The sequence below is a fragment of the Ornithodoros turicata genome, chromosome 3, assembly GCF_037126465.1.
Source record: "Ornithodoros turicata isolate Travis chromosome 3, ASM3712646v1, whole genome shotgun sequence".
NCBI lineage: Eukaryota > Metazoa > Arthropoda > Arachnida > Ixodida > Argasidae > Ornithodoros > Ornithodoros turicata.
Window position 1 is genome coordinate 52,480,626 of NC_088203.1, and position 17,741 is coordinate 52,498,366.

Sequence of the window (17,741 nt, forward strand, 5' to 3'; positions counted from 1 at the left end):
CCTCTAGAACCGGACAGTTGCTCGACATATTTCCAAATGACTCGACTGGTCAACGTAACCCAACGCACACAAATAGAAAAGGGGGTCATCGTGCACGGTTGTCTCCCCTACGGAGGAATGTAGGTCCCTGACGTGTGACGGGAATAACCCCAACACAGCGTCTCCTCTTACTCACGGTAGTCCGGATAACTGAAGCTGGATTACAAGAATTTTCGACTTTCGTTCCCTGGAGTTCTTGTCCGAGTCCGGAAGCTGAAGTCTGGATAAACGAGAACAAAATACATGGAGGAAAATCCATTCCCATGCCTTTTGTCCGGATACCGCGGGATCCGGATAAATGAAGTCCGGATAAACGGGGGTCGACTGTAAAATTAAGCGCCAAGATGAGTGCATATACTTCAGCAGTAAAAATGGATGCTGCTGGATTTAAACGGTGTGACCGCGTCACCGCCGCAGATACCATGGCACAGGAAACGCTGTCAGCAGTCCGTGACCCATCTGTGTATATTTCAGTGTGGTCACCAAAGGAATGTTTTAATTCGAAGAACTCTTGCTGAGGGCAAGGGGTGACGTATCCTTTTTATTTTACTTAGTTAAGGAGTAGTTGAACTGTGGCTGTGATTGCCAAGGAGCACATTCGTCACCCTGTTCTAGGATCCAGGAGTCCTGATACAAAAAATTATAAAACTCTTGATACTGCAAGACTCGCATGCTAAAAGGCCGTACCACTGTTGGTCTGTTTACAAATAGTCGCTGAAGCCGTGTGCCTTGGACACAAGGCATGGCGGGATTCTGACAATGGCTTTTGACTTTAAGACCATAAAGAATAGTAAGGTAAGACCGTCGTCTGTCCAGATACCACTCATTAGACTCGACGTACAAACTTTCCACTGGAGAGGTGCGGAAAGCTCCAAGTGCTAACTGGAGGCCCTGATGGTGTACTGGGTCAATTAACCTGAGGACTGACGTACGAGCAGAACTGTAAACAATACAACCATAGTCCATCTTCGACCGAATTACTGATGTATATATTTTCTGGAGGGTTGTTCTGTCTGCTCCCCAAGACTTGTGAGCGATAACTTTCATGAGACTTAAAGACTTTATGCATTTTGCTTTTAGTTGCTTGATGTGCGGCAAAAACGTAAGCTTTCTATCAAATGCCATTCCCAGAAATCTGCGTTCTTCTCGGACAGCAATGTTCTCACCATTCATGTAAAGTGTAGGGTTCGGAAATAGTCCATTTTTTCTCGTGAACCGAACACTGATAGTCTTTTCCGGGGAGAACTTGAATCCGTTCTGGTCTGCCCATTTAACCAGTCTGTTTATCGCCAGTTGTAGTTGCCTCTCACAAGTTGCCAAATTTGCAGAGGAGTATGAAATTTGAATGTCATCAACGTACAACGAATACGATATAGACGGAGGAATTGCAGTGGCTATGGAGTTCATTTTCACAATGAATAATGTCACACTGAGCACGGAGCCCTGAGGAACTCCATTCTCCTGAAGAAATGGTTGTGATAGAGTGCTGCCCATTTGGACCCTGAAAGTTCGATCTTGGAGAAAGTTAATGATACAGCGTAAAAGCCGGCCCCGTATCCCTAAAAAGTATAGATCCCGGATGATCCCATACCTCCAAGCGGTATCATATGCCTTTTCTAAATCGAAGAATATAGAGGCACAGTGACTCCGCCTGACAAACGCTTCTCGGATTGTGGTCTCCAAACGAACAAGATGGTCTGTTGTTCAACGTGCAGCTCGGAATCCACATTGGTACTTATCAAGACAGTTATTGCATTCAAGATAATACACTAGTCGGTTGTTCACCATTCTTTCGAATGTTTTGCCCAAACAGCTGGTGAGGGCAATGGGCCTGTAGCTGGTGGGATTTGATGCTTCTTTGCCAGGTTTGAGAAGTGGAATTACAATTGCTACCTTCCATGCTGCTGGCATCTGCCCTTTATCCCAGACTTTGTTGAAGAAGTTTAGAAGACACCCTTTGGATTCCTCTGGTAAGTGGGTGATCATGGAATAGGTGACCCTGTCTGGACCAGGAGCACTGACCTTCACTGAGGACATTGCTCGCTGGAGCTCTATCATAGTGAACGGCTGGTTGTATGTATAATTTTCACCACCCACAGTTGAAATGACTTGCTTTTCTGCACGGCTCTTTACAGACAAGAACGTTTTGCTGTAATGTGCAGAACTGGAAACATTTTGAAAATGTTCATCTAGGAGGTCCGCCTGTTCGTCTAAACTCTGACGTGGAACACCATTGACTTGAAGGAGGGGAATGGAAAAACTCTGGTAGTCTCCTTTAATTTTCCGGAGCCTATCCCATACTTTCCTTGATGGGGTTCCATGTGTTAAAGAAGAAACAAAGTTGTGCCAAGAATACCTTTTTGCTTGCTTTCGAGTCCACCTTGCTTTGGCACGTGCTTTTTTGAAGGCAAGACGATTCTGTGATGTGGGGTATCTACGAAAGGTACCCCAGGCACGATTCTGTTCCTTTCTAGTCTTTGCGCAATCGTCAGTCCACCAAGGTTTCGGACGCTTGGGGAGCCGACCCAATGTCTGTGGAATAGATTGTTTGGCGGCATCTATGATTGCGCTTGTAACTAAAGTGTTTGCCTCTTCGACAGACATGTGTTCAAAAGAAAAGGACTGGAGTTTGACTTCCCTTTGGAATAAGCTCCAGTCAGCCTGAGCTAGTTTCCATCGGGGTGGTCGTGTTGTGAGTGTATTTGTAGCACCACACAATTTCACGATAACAGGAAAGTGGTCACTCCCTCGTGGATTTTGTTCAACTGCCCAGTCTAAACTGGTAAACAGCGAGGGACTGCACAGCGAGATATCTAGAGAAGAAAAGCTTTGTGTCGCTGCATTAACGTAAGTAGCTTGTCCCGTGTTGAGCAAGCAAATTGACCTTGACATCAAAACGCTTTCCAGCATTTTCCCTCTGACGTCTAACCTTCTGCTGCCCCACAGGGGGCTGTGAACATTCAGGTCCCCAAGAATAAGGAAAGGTTGAGGCAGCTGGTCACAAAGATGCTCAAAGTCTCTTTGGTGGATTACTACTGAAGGGGGCAGGTACAATGAACACACTGTAATGACCCTGTCAAGGCATATTTGTACAGCTACAGCCTCAAGGTCTGTAACAAGTGGAACAGAATTGGAAGGAATGGACTGCGGAGTAATCGGAGCCACACCCCCAGATGAATGTGAGGTGTCCGTACGATCCTTTCGAAAAACATTATATCTTCGAAATGGGTTTATACTCTATTTGTTCAGGTATGTCTCTTGCAAACAGAAACAGACAGCTTTGTACTTTTCAAGAAGGTCATGTATGTCATATATGTTGGTGAAGAGGCCTCGACAGTTCCATTGCAGAAGGACCTGTCCCATGAAAAGGATTGTGGTTAAGAAAAACAAGGAGACTTTGACCATTATGTGCATTTAAGGAGGCAGCACCCTTGGTGTGGGCTGTTTTTGCTGGTCCGTGGGTCTGTTGCCTCTGCCTCTACCACTTGATCTTTCGCGTTTCTCTTTTGATTGCGAGAAAGTGCCTGGGAGACTCGAAGACGACTTCTGTGAAGCACGGTCTTCGTCGTCGAGCTCCATGTTAACAACAGGTACCTGGGATGGATCTTTGAGCAATCCATCCCAGACGGATGCCGTGCAAGCAACCTCAGCTGAGGCCGCTGCAGGCATCGGGGAAGTAATGGATACAGAAGGAGAAGGAGATACTTCCGTTTCTCCGTCCTTCTGGGGGGGAGTGTAGGGTGGAGGCCCAGCAGTCTGGGTCTCCACGGACCTCCTCTGTGGTGCCACTCCCCTGCGCACCACTTCGGAGAAAGTGCCCTTTTTCCTGAACTCTGCTTGCGCCTTGGCGTCTTTGTACGAGATATTTTGCTCTGTCTTGATTCTAAGGATTTCTTTTTCATCTTTCCATCGGGGACAAGACCTGAAGTAGACAGGGATGGTCACCTTTACAATTTGCACACCGCACCTGGTTTCGGCAGGATTCTGCTGGGTGATCTGTACCAGAGCATTTGGGACATGTTTCCTGTCCACTGCAGACCTGAGACCCGTGCCCGAAGCGTTGACACTTGAAACAACGCCGCGGATTAGGGAGCTTGTGTAGTTGAAATGATAGAATAATGTGCTTTGTTGAGATTTCTTTACCGTCCCGACGCATGACTATTCGCTTTGCTGCCACGACACCCTCTTCCCGCAGGCCTTCCTCAATCTCAGAGTCGGTGCATTCGAGAAGCTCACTTTCTGAGATCACGCCCCTGATAATGTGAAGGTTTCTGTGTTTTGCGGTGGACACCGGTAGGTCCCCAATTTTCCTGACAGCTTGGAGGGCCGAGCTTTGCTCCCTGGTTTGAACCTCGGTAATAAGGTCCCCAGATGACAGTTTTTTTTGCAGTGTAGGTCTTTCCGATTGATTTTTCTATTTCCCTGGCAATAACAAACGGTGATATCTTAGAGCGTGGTTTTGTCTCGTCTTCAGAATGGAGTACCAGGAATTTCGGAAACCATGGCTCTGGAGATAGGTTGAATAAGTTCACTGGTGCTTCGGTGCAGCGCCGCTTATGGCGCTGATCTTGTTTTTTCAAACGTGAAGAATCCATGCAAAAAAAGAAATGGTTCGGTGCAGAAGCTGTGTCGCCCACCATCGAGCCCAACGAGGGAACGTGCCCCACACGTTAACACTTGCCTCTGCACTACACCCTAGTGCAGCTTCTGGAGAGTGAAAAGACTGCCCAAGGTTGACCCTTGCCGCCAAAGAAGGTGAAGGTAGGAGAAGGATGATAGTGAAGGGGTAGAGAAAGAAAAAGTAATGAAAAGGGAGATGGCGACTAGCTGAATAATCCTGGCCGGGCCTTCCAGGACCACCCGTCTATGGGAAGCAGGGGCCAAAGCGGTGTGTTGCTTTCCCAGAGGGGCCCCGAAGGGTCCAAAACAACCTCTGTGTCCACTCAACCACCAGGATTCCCTTTTCCCCAGACACGGGAAAGCCACGCACAGCTATACGTGGGGGTCTCCCTCCTGCGGCGACCCAACCGTTGGTGCAGGAGGGGGCTACTGCGGCTGCTGCCGGGCGATGGGAGCGCCAATTTCCCGACGCCGGGTTATTGTGTATGTGTTGGAGAAATCTCTAGACGATGATACCAGTGATAGAGAAAGGTAAGCAGGTCTGTGTGGCAGTCATGTTAAAGTCTCACTAAACGTTGCAATTTCGCAGACAACGCATACCGAAAGTTTCCGAAAATGCTGAAGAAACCATTCGGGATATGTCATCGGAGACTTTTAAGTCACACTTCCGGCTGCTGCCAAGGACGATTGAGCGATTGTCCACGATTCTGGGACCCTTGTTGGGGGAAGGCGAAGTTCACAGGTGCCAGCTCAGAAGCAGCTGCTTATAGCGGTGTGGTGCCTGGCCAATATGGAATGCTTCAGGTAAGACTCTTGAAATGTACGACGGTTCATTTGCTGTCGACAGTACTACAAGAAACATGCACAAAAGCCAAGCAGCTGTTGTAATCTACTATACATCGCGGTGTGCTCGTCAAAGTATTATGTAGAAAGCAGGTAGCTATGTCATTGCCACTAACCAACTTACAGGGATACTGGTCAGGAAAATTGAAGAAAATTTGACACTGGTCAATAAATTCATCCAAATTCTGATTACAGTTAATGAGACATATGGCAAATTATTCCACAGGGTGATCATATATTGATGGGGCGAATACAGGAATCGGTTAGTTCGAACTGATGGTGCCAGCACATTGCATGATTGAGTATGACTACAAGAGAGGCATGGTGGAGGAATATAGTGTAATGATCTCGTCATGTATGTGACTACATTAACTTATGAATGAAAATGAGACTAGCTGTTTTCCTTATTTCTCACATGTCGTTTAGATTGCCGTATTGGAACCCGCGCGAGGCTATACCGAGAATACAGCTTTCCTGCCATGCACTTAGAAGTTGCTCATGAGACAGTTGATGTGCTGAGGCAGGAACACACAGGACGAATACATACATACAAATTACCAATGAGAGATGGAAGTCACTGAAAAGGTTAGCCAGCTGTAGGGCTCTAACCCACATCTTCTGGATTAGAGCCCTGGTCTGGTAACCCAGAAGATGTAGGTTCAAGTCCTACAGCTGGCTTACCTTTTCAGTGACTTCCATCTTTCATTTAGAAGTTGCTCTCCCCACAAAATACTGCAGCATAATGTGCAGTGCCCCTCCTTCGCAACCCTTTTTCAATGCTTATCACACATGTTATGCACTGGAAATTACAGTGACTGCACGGAATTATGTTCACTCAATGCATTTCACAGTTGTGACTCTTGTTATTGTTCCCTTGCAGGGGTGTTGGAGACAGATTTGGCGTTGCCAAGTCCAGAGTATTTCACTGTGTACGAAGGGTTGGGGAGGCGCTGCTCAAAGTGGCATCTCGTTTTGTTCTGTGGCCCAGCGAAAGCGATGCGCGGTCCATCATAGATGGCTTCCAGAGGAAGTCTAAGTTTCCTGGTGTTCTGGGGGCTGTTGACGGATCACATATAGCAATTACTGCACCAAAAGAACATGCTGCTTCCTACAAGAGTTTCTATTCTGTGGTGCTACAGGCAGTGTGTGACCATGAGGTGCGTTTCTTGCACTGCTCGGTTGGGGAAGCAGGGAGCATGCATGATGCTCGTGTTCTTCGCCGATCAGAATTGCATGATATGCTTGATCACGGTCACTTCCCATTTAGTAGTCACTTAGTTGGGGATGCTGCCTATCCAATTGGTCAACATTTGTTGACACCATACAGAGATAATGGTCACTTGTCCACAGCACAGAAGTGTTTCAATAAGCGACTTTCTCGGGCAAGGGTTACTATCGAGAGGGCCTTTGGACTTTTGAAAAACCGGTTCCGACGGCTCTTTCGTGTAGAAACCAGGCGGCCAGACATTACTGTCACCATTATCATCACGGCATGTGTTCTGCATAACGCTTGCCTGCTGTGGGGTGACACATTTGAGGACCCTAGTGCTGTCGCCACACAGGACGATCTGAGTACCAGTGAGCACACCAGCGCGGAGACCAAGCGGCTTGGCATGCAGAAGAGAGAGGCAATAACACACAGCCTAGCACTCCTGTGATTTACGTTCTTGAGCATGAATAAAGTATTTTTGTTGAAGCGAAACGATTTGAGGTTTATTTGTGGTGTCATAAGCAAGCCATAATAGCTAACAGCACTATGAAAGATTGCAGTTGACAGCCAGCAAGTGCTGGTGGTGGAACTTGGACCCATACCTCTTGTTCGTTCAGCATCTGCAATTTATGTAACCGTGCTGATACTATATGATCAACATTTAGCACATGCACCTTACCTCAAGTTCATTCCAGGCTAATACCTATAAAACACAACAACTGTGATGCTAGAGTTTATTTCCAAATTTCTCCAAAAATGTTTCCATAAGGTCATTGAACCGTTTCAGCTGTTCAATCTTCGATTTTGCAACAGAGATTTTTTTCCTGCATCCACTCATCCTGCTCAGCCTTTCTCTTCTGTGGGGTACTACGGGGCCCAGGAGTGGGGTGCGCAGAGGACTCTGGTTCTTTCACCATTACTTCGAGGCCTCTTGAGGTTGAGACTATTGCTAGTGGAGTGATCTCCGGCCGCGAGCAGAAAATTTCGTCCATACGTTCTAGATATTGCCACGTCTTCCTATAATGCAAATGTGTGTGAAGCACATAAAAACCACCTTGTTGGAGAATGGGTTGGCATGAAGTCTCGTACAGTTTCATCGGACTCTCACCTGGCACGGCCACTTGTGCTGTTGTTGTCCTTGATTATCTTGCACTGCTTTTTCATGTTCTTCCACTTGTACTCACATTTATTTGGTGATACAGAGTAGCCATGTTTCTCCATCGTAGCTGACACTCTAGAATAAAAGAAAACACAAGGAGCTGTGGCAAGAATGAAGCCAAAAATTCTCCCTTGCAGAGCCGTCTGCCTACCTTTTCCAGAATCCCTTCGCACAGTTTATCGTTCCGATAGCCTCTTCTGTTTGACACTCATCTATGAGGAGAAGCACAGCAGCATGCGGCCACTGGAAATTTATCGCTGACGCTGCCGGCGAGTCTTGAGACAGAGGCCTTTGGGCAGTGGTGTCTATCTGCCCATCTGGTGCACCCGGGACAGCACTTTGTGGAATGGCTATTGAACAAAAAGATAGCTGGAAGCCATTGCAGCACACTGGGTAATCACCGAAAGATTCCACGTTTACCTCCACGGCATGGAACACTTCGAACTATACACTGACAACTGGGCAGTAGCTCATATCATGACGAAGAAAAACCCTAACCGACGGTTTGCACGCATTGTACTAGACTTAATGGCCTACAACTTCGTCATACGCCACACAACCGGGAAGTCCAACACAGTCGAGGACGCTCTTCCCAGAATGCCACATTCGGCCAACGCTGTGTATATAATCGCTGAAGAAGATTTTCGCCTTCGAGAAATCCAACGCCAGGACCCGGAACTCTCACTCTTTATCCATAACCTAGAAGACGCAGACGTACCGCAAGCAACGAAAGATGACATCGCGCAAACATTTCGCATGGTAAACGGGACACTTATGTTCGTGAGAGCCGAATCCGTGACAACGAGACACTTCGAATCGAACTTCCCAAAAACCTCAGAGGGACAATTCTGACGTCACACCACGATAACGCGGGACACGCAGATGTGACAAGAACACGATCAAAAATCGAACGAAAATATCACTGGACCAATATGGCCAAGGACATCGCTACATATGTAAAGTCATGTGACGTATGTCAACGCTTCAATCACCCTACGGGTAAACAACCTGGATCATTAAGCGCAAGTTTCCCTAAACAGATGCCATTCGAAGCAGTGGCCATTGATCACGTTGGACCCATTTACACAGCCGACAGCAATCACTGCTTCATCACAGCTGTAGATGTGACAACCCGCTTCGTTATAACGAAGGCCCTACCTGACAAATCATCGCTTCACGTCATCGAATTCATAGAGAACGAAATCGTCCACAGATTTGGACATCCCAGAACGCTCATCAGCGATAACGACAAAACACTGACTTCTGAAGCTGTGAAAACGTATTTACGAGGCCGTCCCATTTACGAGGCCGTCTCCAGCATTCTAACTGTGCCATATGCTCCACAAACAAACGGCCTTGTGGAACGAGCAAACGGACGAATCCTGCAACCACTTCGAAAGAACATAAATGGGGATATCGATAATTGGAGTTCGTATCTTCAAAAATCAACCTTTGAAGTAAATACCCCAAAAACACGTGGGACTCCAGACTGCTACTTTCGAACTACTGTACAACTACGTACCTCGCCTTTCCATTGACAACGAACTAGGAATCTCAATCGAAATGCCCGAGGATGCGGAGACATCTCGACTCGAGGCTTACAAAAACCTGACCGCATACCATCAGGGCGTGAAGTCATCGTATGACAAGAAACATTTCGTACCGAGCTACAAAATCGGCGACACTGTGTGGTACAGCAACGGCACTGCACAGAACAAATTTGACGCTCCATTCGACGGACCATTTGTAATCACTGCTGCGGAAAACCAAACGTACACCATCGAAAGAACGTGTAATGGCAAACACGAATCAAGACTAGCTACAGCCAGACAGCTCAGACGAGTGGTTACACGTTCGAATGAAGACAGCTCCAACAACACTTCGCCAGAGGTTCCGCAGTCGCAGCCCGACAGCGACTGTGACACACGGACACGGACGACGTCTCAACGACCAAAGCGACAGCCACGATGGCTCAACGACTACATCGTGCTGGACGACAATTGTGAGGCCGCAATTGATTAAAGGCCGGTGGTGGTAGCGAAGTAAGAATTCATCGCCAGGCATCGCTGCTTATCGAAATACAGGCATCAGATGACGACGGAGGCGCACCGGCCGACGCACGAGGGAGAGGACCACGAGACACGAACGGGAGCGGACGCGTGGCCGCACGGCTCGTTTAATTTTATGCTATATCTAGTATGTAACCTATCAAATGAAATTGGGTTATCCCGTTACGAATCCACTGTGACAACTGACAACGCCCTTTCTGTAGCGTATGAGATGAACATGAGATCTTTTCGGTCCATGTCTAGTTTAGGTTGTTCGGCCCGCATCTATATATAGTTTAGGTGGTTGTTCGGTCCGCGTCCAGTTTAGGTTGTTGTTCAGCTTTATTATAGTGCTACGCTTCATCGTGTTTCACATGATTTCTATGGGAATTACAGCGGGGTGGTTTATAAGTGCAAGAAGTCGTGCGCTCCGTATGTTGCTACGTTAACGCATGGTAATGAAATATCGAATTGCAGAGTCGAAGGAGGACATGGACACTTATCTTGAAAAGAGCCACAGTGAAGCACGATGCAGTAAGCAGTGTACAAAATCGAAGAAGGTAGGGATGAAAATATAAGCTAGGAGTATAAATGGGTGTCCGCCCATTTCATCGAACGCCTGGCCAAGGGTAGGTCAGGAGTAGCGTTTACGTATTTCATATGTTGGAGAGACTGACCAAGGTTAGGTCAGGAGAGCCTTTTACGTATTTCACACGTCGCCGCAAAGAGAAAAAAAAAGGATGAAACAAAACCGCCGCCCACCGATTCCATGAAACGGCGTTCGATGAAATGCCACGGAACTGCCGAAAAGATGCATGAATGTCATAATGTATTTTGTTGATCATTTACTGTATTTTACTGTACACAGCATTTAGTTTGTCAGGAGGATGCTACACAAATTAAACGCAATGTATTTTAATTTCGATATTGTGAACAGGTATATGTTGACAATTTTGAAACGTCATACTTAGCTCAGGCATAAATTATACTGTTGGTGGTGCAAAATGTCTTTTGTCAGTGTCTAGTGTATGTTAGAGTCTTGAATTTTCTCACTTCAGCGAGATGTGCTATTACACCTGAACTGTACCATAGCCACGACATAGGTAGATAGCGACAGCACTGACTAGACTGAAAATGCAATTGGTACGAGTGTAATTGCTAATTTCCACTCTCTACAATGTGGATCCATGATGGATGGCTAATTCCAGAAAGGGACATGCACTTACAGCAGATGTAACAGAGGCAGGAAAGACGGTCGCACGTGACAGTGTTTCATGCATCATGAAGTTGCACTAACCGGACCATCTCTTCTTACTCAGTCGTCAGAATAATTTGTACCTCTGCATTGCCAGGGTGCTGCAGAAAAGGAAATTACAGCAGCTAAAAGGCGTAAGTCGGTAGCTGCTTCGCAGGAGAGACACCTATCGCAAGTTATCTACTCGTCAGACGACGACGAGCGGGTCCTAAAGCAGGATCTCAAGGAGCTGCAGCGCAAATACGATAAGATGAAGAAAGAAAATAGGCAGCTAAGACAACCTAATATCGAGTTGCAAGAAAACTTGTGGTCAAAACTAAAAGATATTCTTGAGGAGGGTGGGGTGCTATGATCTTGCTTAGGCTTTTGTGCTCCATGTACCTTTGACCATTTTTTATAAGCAGTCAGCACTTGTTAATATGCCTGTAAATGTACATATTGTGTAAAATTTTGTGATGCATTGGCACACCTGCCAGCTCTCCCGGACTATTCTTGAGATACTTGAATTTCGTTCAGTCTCCCGATTGCACGAAACATGCCCTCAAATCTTGTGGTTGACAGAAGCAACGATAGTGCATCGCCACTCCCACCGTCGTGCTGCGGGCAGCCTCCCAAATTTTTAGTTCTTCAAGTTGGCATGTTGGATAGCATATCGTTATAGTTGTCTTCAACCTGATTGTTGTGTATTGGTCTGGGTTGCCAGCCCAAGCAAGGCAAAATGAGATGGAAGAAACGTGAGTGTGACGAAGGAGACTACAAACGAGAGAGTCACTAGGAGAATACGTGTTTATTCTCTCGCACTCAAGAAGCAACTGCTCTTCCCATCCGTTCTTGGGGTCCCCGTTCTTCAGTTTATGACCCTGTCCCCCTTCGGGGTTAGACGAGGGTGCAGGAGAGGCCACCCAGTCGGCCAGCACATCTGGACGGGAGCCTCAGGCGTTACACGCTCACCCCAGCCAGAACCGTAGGGAAACAACTTTGCGCCCAGGGTAGAATAAATCCGAAGCGCCCCCCTCCCTCACCCACTGCCGTCAGAAGCCCTGTAAACAAAGAAATGAAAGCGCTTATTTGCACTGCCGATATCGCAAATTCAAGTTTCCTCCGTTCCCGTTTTATCCTATCCAACCAACCTGCAGGGCCTGCCGTTCGGCGCCCTCTGCCCGGGCGCCCTCTGTGGCGAGGGCGCCCGGGGCGACTGCCCTTCTCGCTACGGCTCTGCCCCCAGCAGACAAATGGTGTTCCGCGACGATTACGGCGACAGAGGGCAGCTGTATCTACAGAGTGCGACGCAGCGTTGGATTAGAACACCGCGTACACGTGAATCAGATACGCCGCCGTAAAACGAGCGGAGTTGAACCTCATCAAACAGATTCTGCGACGACTTCCTACCGCTGCCCTCTTCACATGCGGGTTCTCTGAGAGCGTCGACAACTACAATTGAAGACGCACCGCCACCGCTACGCCGATCAAGCAGAGAGCGGCATCCAACATTCTTTTACGGATGCCCCATTCCTCACTAAGGTGGGAAGGGATTGTTGTGTATTGGTCTGGGTTGCCAGCCCAAGCAAGGCAATATGAGTCGGAAGAAACGTGAGGATCGCAGTTTCCTGTCTTTGAACTGTGACTGGACTTTGCGCCGGCACTTACCGGCGACTTGGAGTCAGTCGGTTCGAGCGTCTCGAATGGAGACGTTCTTTGTTACAGCATAAGTGTTGTAACGAACCCAACTGGACATTGAACTGATCTACTTAAAGTAGTCGCAGTAGCAGAACCGCTCTTCCAGACAGGTGTGCTTGCCATTATAGTTGTATCGCACTCACTATAATCACTCTTATTATGGGGGGCCTCAATGATTTAGGTCTTCTAACGCTTCAAGTTTTTGTGAGCATGCCTGAAGTAAACTTAAAGGGACGATCTTGTACCCCCTGCCCCTCGTGTACCATTCGATTGCCCATTTTCTAAAATGGAATGCTGCGAATTTACCCGACAAAGCACATCACGGTTACTGAGTAGCCAAATTAATTGATAAAGATCACAGAGCCTTCGGCGATCTGTGTTGGCAACAACAATGGCTCAGTCACCCTGTGGAAAAGTCTGCGCTAGGATTCAGGAATTTCTGCTTTTGTGCACGTTAGTGCACCAGCGTTAGGAGACGACTTTCAGAAGTGATTAGGTTCCGCTGCAACTCTCGTACATTCTTTCAGTCCTCACGCCAATAACGCGCATTGTAAAATGTGGCCCACATGCTGGTTTAGAACAACTATGTTAATCCTGAGAGATACTGTAAGTTAAAAGTCACAGGACAATCGTACCCACAATCACAAACCCGAAGTCGCCCGTCATAGGGTTGATGATGATTGGGAGTTTAGTGGCGCAACGACAACAAAGATCATAATGCGCCAAAACTCTGATGTGTAAAATAAAGTTAATTTAAAAATATACTGATTGTTTTAAAATGATAAAAAATATTCAAGTATTCAAAAGGCGTGTAAATCTCTGCATAAAAGGGTAACAGTGAAACTACAACTCATTAATGATTCCTACATCTCCAAAAAACTTAAAAACATTTTCAAAAGGAACGAGGGCCTCATCACAAAGCAGCAATGCTGGATGGAGAGGTACAGCTTGGGACAAAAGTTTACGGAACACGGCACTCGCGTCTTTCTTCATGGGAGCGTTCCCCTGCTACATATCAATAAGCTATCGAATAAGAAACGGGTGCTCGGCTATTCTGTCCATCTCTCAATGTGTGCGTCCACCTCTGTTTGCTGCTAGGGTGTCGCTCAAATGGAGAAATGTGACAACCCCCTGTTCCGTAAACTTTTGTCCCAAGCTGTACACAGTGTTCATAGAGAAAAGAAAAATGGTGTTGACGATGTACCTCGAGAAAAGGACAGCTAATAAGTAAATGCAAAATGGACAGGTCAGCTCGACACTCTGTGCACGCTGGTGGGCCCTCTCCTCGTAACAAATGCCCACGGGTCAAGAAAGTATGACCCAATCTGAGCCGACTAAACAAAACTTCGTTCAGTCGGCTCTGAAAGTATTGCACGCACTTTCCAATGTGCGGTTTTACGGTGTGCAACTTGTTGACTGTTTGTGTTTCCCAGAAGTCCTGCCATTTTTATTAATGTCTCTCTTTAACTGACGGACTAGATCACATAAGGGAACTTCAAAAGGTGTGACATCGCTTCCCTGGGCAAAGGCTGCCGCGCGGTCAGCTTTCTCATTTCCACTTATGCCGACATGGCTAGGTACCCAGCAAAATGTTAAGGTGTAACCTCTACCCTGTACGACACTCGCTAAGTATTGTGCACGCCTCACACGAAGATTTTTGTGAGTTTTTATAGTATTAATTGCATGCACGGCACTAAGGAGTCCGTATATATAACAGAAGATGTTATGCGCATTTGTAAGACATGGTTGAGTGCCACCACAATAGCGTACATCTCTGCACTGAAAATGGACAAGACACTGCTAAGACAATGAGATTTTGCGCAGTCACCAGACACCATGGCACATGATACCGCTTAACTGGTCTTGGATGCATCGGTGTAAATTTCAGTGTGGTCACCGAAGCTCTCCTTGAGAAGTTTAAATTCGTGCTGTATCTCAACAGCAGGTCTTTCCCGTTTGTTGAACTTCAACAGTGAAATATCACACGTTATAGCAGGTTGCCAGGGAGGGAGCATTTTGCTACATCGCAAGGAAGGCAGGTTGTAGCTCAGAAAAGCGTAGTGTTCGGTGTCGCGTGGTAACCGCAGGCTGAAAGGCACAACAGCACTGGGCTTGTTGAGAAACAACCGTTCAAAACGGGTGCCCTCCATACAGGGTAAAGCGGGGTGTTGAGGATACCCTCTTACCCTCAGTCCGTACGACACTGCAAGATAGAAGCGTCGCCTTTCTAGAGACCACTCATTTGCTTCAACATAGAGACTTTGAACTGGGGAAGTCCTGAAAGCTCCAAGTACCAACCTTAAGCCGAGGTGGTGCACTGTATTCAGGCATTTTAAGGCAGAGGGCCATGCTGACCCATAAACAAAACATGCATAGTCTAACTTGGAGCGCACAGTGCTCGTATATATGCGATGAAGGGTCTCACGATCGGCACCCCAAGACCTGTGTGACAGGATTTTCAAGATGTTTAAAGACTTGAGGCCCTTTGCTTTTAAGTTTTTGATATGCGCTGAGAAGGTGAGCTTTCTATCAAAAGTTACTCCCAGGAACTTGTGTTCATCCCGAACGGCAATGTCCTGGCCGCTCATTTTGAGTGTGGGTTCTGGGAATAGACCCCTAATTCTTGTAAAATGAATACAAACCGTCTTGCTCGGTGAAAACTTAAAGCCGTTTTCACACGACCACTTGTCTAACTTGTTAAGAGTCAGTTGAAGCTGTCGCTCACAAACAGCCAGACTTGAAGCTGAGCAGGACATTTGCAAATCATCAACGTACAAGGAATACTTGACTGATGGCGGCATAACGCTTGCAACGGAATTCACTTTCACTATAAACAGTGTAACGCTGAGATCGGAGCCTTGTGGGACCCCGTTCTCCTGCACGAATGGGCGAGACAGTGTAGCTCCCAGTTGGACCCTGAACATACGTCCATGAAGGAAGTTTGAGATACAACGGAACAACCGGCCTCGTATTCCCAAGGAGTGCAGGTCTCTTAGAATGCCGTATCGCGTAATGCCGTAGGCTTTTTCGAGATCGAAAAATACGGAAACACAGTGTTGCCTTCTAACAAATGCTTCTCTTATGGTAGTCTCTAAGCGCATGAGGTGATCTGAGGTAGAACGGGAGGATCTGAATCCACATTGGTACTGGTCAAGGCATTGATTTTCCTCCAGGTAGCATACCGGTATACCAGGTATAAGCCGGGCATTGACCATGCGCTCGAAGGTTTTTCCAAGGCAGCTGGTCAGGGCAATAGGCCTATAACTCGCTGGATCCGAAGCTTCTTTGCCAGGTTTGAGAGGAGGAATGACGGTCGCCATTTTCCAGCTGGTAGGCAAGGATCCTTCTCGCCAGACAAGATTGAAATAATCAAGAAGGCTTTCTAAAGAGGTACGATCAGGGCCAGGTGCTGCGACTTTACGGCAGCACAAGGCTCTAAGCAATTCTTGCATTGTTAAGGGCTGGTTATAGGCACACCTATCACCTGTGTCACTTGAAATGTTCTGTTTTTCGGCATGATGTTTAACTCTTAAGTTATCACCGTAATGTGAAGATCTTGACACATTTGCAAAGTGTTCACCGAGAACATTGGCTTGCCCCTCCATGTTCTGACAAACAGTACCGTCTACCTGCAGTAAAGGAATAGAAAAACTGATATAGTCACCCTTAATTTTTCTCAACCGGTCCCATATTATTTTAGAAGGGGTGCTTGAGTTCAGGGATGACACAAAATTATTCCAAGAATCTTTCTTGGCTTGACGTCTTGTCCAACGTGCCTTTGCACGAGCTTTCTTGAAAAGAAGTAAGTTTGTGATTGTGGGGTATCTCCTGAAAATACCCCACGCCCGATTTTGTTGCTTGCGGGTCTTCTCGCAGTCACTCGTCCACCATGGCTTTGGACGTCTTGGAAGGTTACCCTTTGTTTGTGGTACCGACTGCTGAGCAGCATTTATAATAGCATTGGTAATTAGGCTGTTTGCCTCGTCAACATGAAGATGTTGAAAAGATTGGGTCAATATATTGGTCTCTTTGGTGAAGAGGTCCCAGTCTGCCTCTAGTAGTTTCCACCGAGGCGGCCGTGTTGCAATGTTGTTGGTGGGACCACGAAATATGACAACAATTGGGAAGTGGTCGCTACCACGCGGGTCGTGATCCACTCTCCAATCTAAAGAGGAAAAAAGGGAAGGACTGCAAAGAGAGATGTCAACAGCAGAGAATGATTGTGTTGCAGAGTTTAGGTAGGTTTTTGACCCTGTGTTTAGGAGGCAAAGTGACCTTGAAAAGAGAACTCTCTCCACCATCTTTCCACGGCTTCCTTTGCGCTGCCCCACAAGGGATTATGCGCACTGAGGTCGCCTAAAATCATCAAGGGCTGAGGGAGCTGGTCAATTAACTTTTCAAACTCTCTCTCTGACCGACGGAAGTTGAAGGAGGAAGATATAATGAACAGACAGTTATAGTCTGTTCAAGACACACACGGACAGCAACAACTTCTAGGTCTGTTGTCAGCGGAATATTCATTGCAGGTACAGAGCGAGGAAGGGCAATGGCTACACCACCCGACGAACGTACTCTGCCTACACGATCTTTTCGGAATATATTGCATCTACGAAAGGGGTTGAAATTTTCTGGATTTAAGTAGGTTTCCTGCAGACAGAAACAAGTTGCATTGTGTTCCTCAAACAAGTCGTTAACGTCATCCAAGTTAGAAAAAAGACCTCGGCAATTCCACTGAAGTATGGTGCCAGCACCCATTAGGAAGGTAAGGGAGGACTGCACTCTATGGCATAGTAACATGGGCACTAGCAGTACGAACCAATACTTCACATATGTTGTGTGTTTCTGTTTCCTACTGTACATGATTGATATTGCTACCCTATCTGAGGATCT